Below are 4,384 nucleotides of genomic sequence, written 5' to 3'. Positions count from 1 at the left end.
AAATAAATAAATAAATAAATAAATAAATAAATAAATAAATAAATAAATAAATATTTACCAAATAATGGCATTAAAATAGTTATAGCTTATGTGATATCATGACAGGCGCATGTACCATTCATTCACGGTTATTTGGAACATTGAAAGTAGCACTAAAACACTAGTTATTTTATTCAGAGACATGAAAAGGCTGGAAAATCTCAGCCTTACTTACCATTGATGATTCCTGTATCAATTCATATACAGATGGCCCCTGGTTTACAATGCTTGACTTACAATTTTCCAACTTTATCATGTTGCAAAAGCAATATGCATTCAGTAGAAATCATACTTCAGTAAAGTATTCAAATAAATTACATGAGCTATTCAACAATTCACTATAAAATAAGTTTTGTGTTAGATGATTTTGGCCAACTGTAGGCTAATGTAAGTGTTCTGAGCACATTTAGGGTAGGCTAGGTTATGCTATGCTGTTCAGTAAGTGTATTAAATGCATTTTTGACTTAGGATATTTACAACTTACAATGGGTTTTCTGGGAAATAACCCCATCACAAATTGAGGAACAACTCTACTCCTTTTCCTTCTTCTGACCTCAAACTCTTATCTTTACTCCCCTACCAGGACATACCACAGGTAACACAAACTCAACACTTCTAAAATTGAGTTTATAATCCTCCTACTTTCTGATTTTCTATTTCCTCTGCATTCCACACCTCAGTTAACAGGATTAACACATATTTAGCCACCCAAGGTTAGAAACCTCAGAGTTTCTCTGGACTTCTCATTTTACTTCCCCTCTCCACAATATTCTGTTGAGACTTCCTCTAAAACTCCAGTGTGAATTCATTTGCAACTTTCCGTTCCCACCGAGACTATACAAATTTAGCACTCACCATCTGCCAGGTACCAATATCTCATTTTTTCTAGTTGCCTCTTTTTTCTTTTAAAAAATTGTGATATAGGCCGGGCGTGGTGGCTCAGACCTGTAATCCCAGCACTTTGGGAGGTCAAGGCAGGCAGATCACCTGAGGTCAGGAGTTTGAGACCAGCCTGGCCAACATGGTGAAACCCTGTTGCCACTAAAAATACAAAAATTAGCCAGGCATGATGGTAGGTGTCTGTAATCCCAACCACTTGGGAGGCTGAGGCAGGAGATTCGCTTGAACCTAGGAGGTGGAGTTTGCAGTGAGCCAAGATTGTGCCATTGCACTCTGCACTCCAGCCTGGGTGACAGAACGAGACTCCGTCTCAAAAAAAAAAAAAAAAAAAAAAAAAATTATGATGTAATCACTTCTCAGTCTTTTGGCTAAGATCAACTGTAAAAAATCGTGATACAATACACATAACATAAAATTTACCATCTTAATAATTGTTAAGTGTCCAGTTCACTGGTAATTAGTGTGTTCACGTTGTTGTACAACCACAACCACCATCCATCCCCAGAATTCCTTTCATCTTGCAAACCTGAAACTCACTATTTTATTGAGGATTTTTGCATCTATATTCATTAGAGATATTGGCCTGAAGTTTTCTCTTTTTTTGTTCTATCTCTGCCCGGGTTTTGTATTAGGATGATGCTGGCCTCATAAAATGAGTTAGGGAGGAGTCCCTCCTTTTCAATTGACTGGAATTGTTCCAGCAGAAATGGTACCAGCTCTCCTTTGTACCTCTGATTATAATCCAGCTGTAAATTCATCTGGTCCTGGGCTTTTTTTGGTTGGTAAGCTAAATACCGCCTCAATTGCAGAACTTGTTAATCGTCTATTCAGGGATTCAATTTCTTCCTGATCCAGTTTTGGGGAGGTGTATGTGTCCAGGAACTTATCCATTTCTTCTAGATTTTCTAGTTTATATGCACAGATGTATCTGTAGTATTCTCTAATGCTTGTTTGGATTTCTGTAGGGTCAGTGGTCATATCTCCCTTATTATTTCTGATTGTGTCTATTTGATTTTTCTCTCTTTTCTTCATTAGCCTAGCTAGCAGTCTATTTTATTAATTTTTTCAAACAACCAGCTCCTGGATCCACTGATTATTTTAAAGGGTTTCCTTGTCTCTATCTCCTTTGGTTCTGCTCTGATCTTGGTTATTTCCTGTCTTCTGCTAGCTTTGGGGTTTGTTTGCTCTTGGTTCTTTAGTTCTTTTAGTTGTGATGTTAGATTGTTGTTTTGAGGTCTTTCTAGCTTTTTGATGTGGGCATTTAGTGCTTAAATTTCCCTCTTAACACTGCTTTAGCTGCATCCCAGAGATTCTGGTACCTTGTCTCTTTGTTCTCATTAGTTTCAAAGAACTTCTTGATTTCTGCCTTAATTTCATTATTTACCCAGGAGTCATTCAGGAGTAGGTTGTTCAATTTCCATATAGTGTGTGGTTTTGAGTGAGTTTATTAGTCTTGAGTTCTAATGTGATTGCGCTGTGGTCTGGGAGACTGTTTGTTAGGATTTCAGTTCTTCTGCATTTGATGAGGAGTGTTTTATTTCCTATCGTGTGATCAATTTTAGAGTAAGTGCCATGTGGTGATGAGAAGAATGTATATTTTCTGTTGTTTTTGGGTGAAGAGTTCTGTAGCTATCTATCAGGTCTGCTTGATCCACAGCTGAGTTCAGGTCCTGAATATCTTTGTTAATTTTCTGTCTTGATGATCTGTCTAATTTTGTCAGTGAGGTGTTAACATCTGGAACTATTGTTATGTGGGAGTCTACGTCTCTTTCTAGGTCTCTGAGAACTTGCTTTATGAATCTGGGTGCTCTTGTATTGGGTGCATATATATTTACAATAGTGAGCTCTTCTTATTGAATGAATCCTTTACCATTATGTAATGCCCTTCTTTGTCTTTTTTGATCTTTGTTGGTTTAAAGTCTGTTTTGTCAGAAACTAGGATTGTGACCTCTGCTTTTTTCTGTTTTCTACGTGGTTGGTAAATTTTCCTCCATCCCTTTATTTTGAGTCTACAGTGTGTCTTTACACATGAGATAGATCTCTTTTATTATTATTATTATTATTATTATTATTATTATACTTTAAGTTTTAGGGTACATGTGCATAACGTGCAGGTTTGTTACATATGTGTACTTGTGCCATGTTGGTGTGCTGCACCCATCAACTCGTCAGCACCCATCAACTCGTCATTTACATCAGGTATAACTCCCAGTGAGATAGATCTCTTGAAGACAGCATACCAATTGGTCTTGACTCTATTCATCTTGTCACTCTGTGTCTTTTCATTGGGGGCATTTAGCCATTTACATTTAAGGTTAATATTATCATGTGTGAATTTGATCCTGACATGATGATGCTAGCTGGTTATTTTGCAGACTTGTTATGTGGTTGCTTCATAGTGTCACTGGTCTGTGTATTTCAACCCTTCAGGACATTGGCACAGGCAAAGATATCATGACAAAATTGCCAAAGATGATTGCAACAAAAGCAAAAATTGACAAATGGGATCTAATTAAATGAAAGAGCTTCTACATAGCAAAAACAAACAAACGAACAAAACAAACAAACAAAAAAAACTATCATCAGAGATGATGAGTGAACAGATAACCTACAGAATGGGAGAAAATTTTTGCAATCTATCTGACAAAGGCCTAATATTCAGAGTCTACAAAGAACTTAAACATATTTACCAGAACAAAACAATCCCATTAAAAAGTGGGCAAAGGGATGAGTGTGGTGGCTCATGCCTGTAATCCCAGCACTTTAGGAGGCAGAGGCAGGCAGATCACTTGAGGTCAGGAGTTCAAGACCAGCCTGGCCAATATAGTGAAACCCGGTCTCTATTAAAAATACAAAAATTACCCAGGAATGGTGGTGCATGCCTGTAATCCCCACTACTTGGGAGGCTGAGGCAGGAGAATTGCTTGAACCCAGGGAAAAAGGAACACTTTTACACTGTTGATGGGAGTGTAAATTAGTTCAACCATTGTGGAAGACAGTGTGGCAATTCCTCAAAGACATAGAAGCAGAAATACAATTTGACCCAGTAATCCCATTACTGTATATATACCCAAAGGAATATAAATTATTCTATTATAAAGATACATGCACTATTCACATGTGTGTGTGTGTTCACTGCAGCACTATTCACAATAGCAGAGACATGGAATCAACCCAAATGCCCATTAGTGATAGACTGGACAAAGAAAATGTGGTACATATCCACTGTGGAATACTATGCAGCCATAAAACAGAAAAAGATCATGTTCTTTGCAGGGACAGGGATGGAGCTGGAAGCTGTTATCCTCAGCAAACTAACACAGGAACAGAAAATCAAGCACCAAATGTTCTCACTTATAAGTCAAAGCTGATTGATGAGAACACATGGACACATGAGGGGAACAACCCTCACTGGGGCCTGTCAGTGGGATGGAGGATGGGAGAG

This window comes from Piliocolobus tephrosceles, chromosome 11 (genome assembly GCF_002776525.5).
Source record: "Piliocolobus tephrosceles isolate RC106 chromosome 11, ASM277652v3, whole genome shotgun sequence".
Classification (NCBI taxonomy): domain Eukaryota; kingdom Metazoa; phylum Chordata; class Mammalia; order Primates; family Cercopithecidae; genus Piliocolobus; species Piliocolobus tephrosceles.
This window is presented reverse-complemented; position numbering follows the sequence as displayed.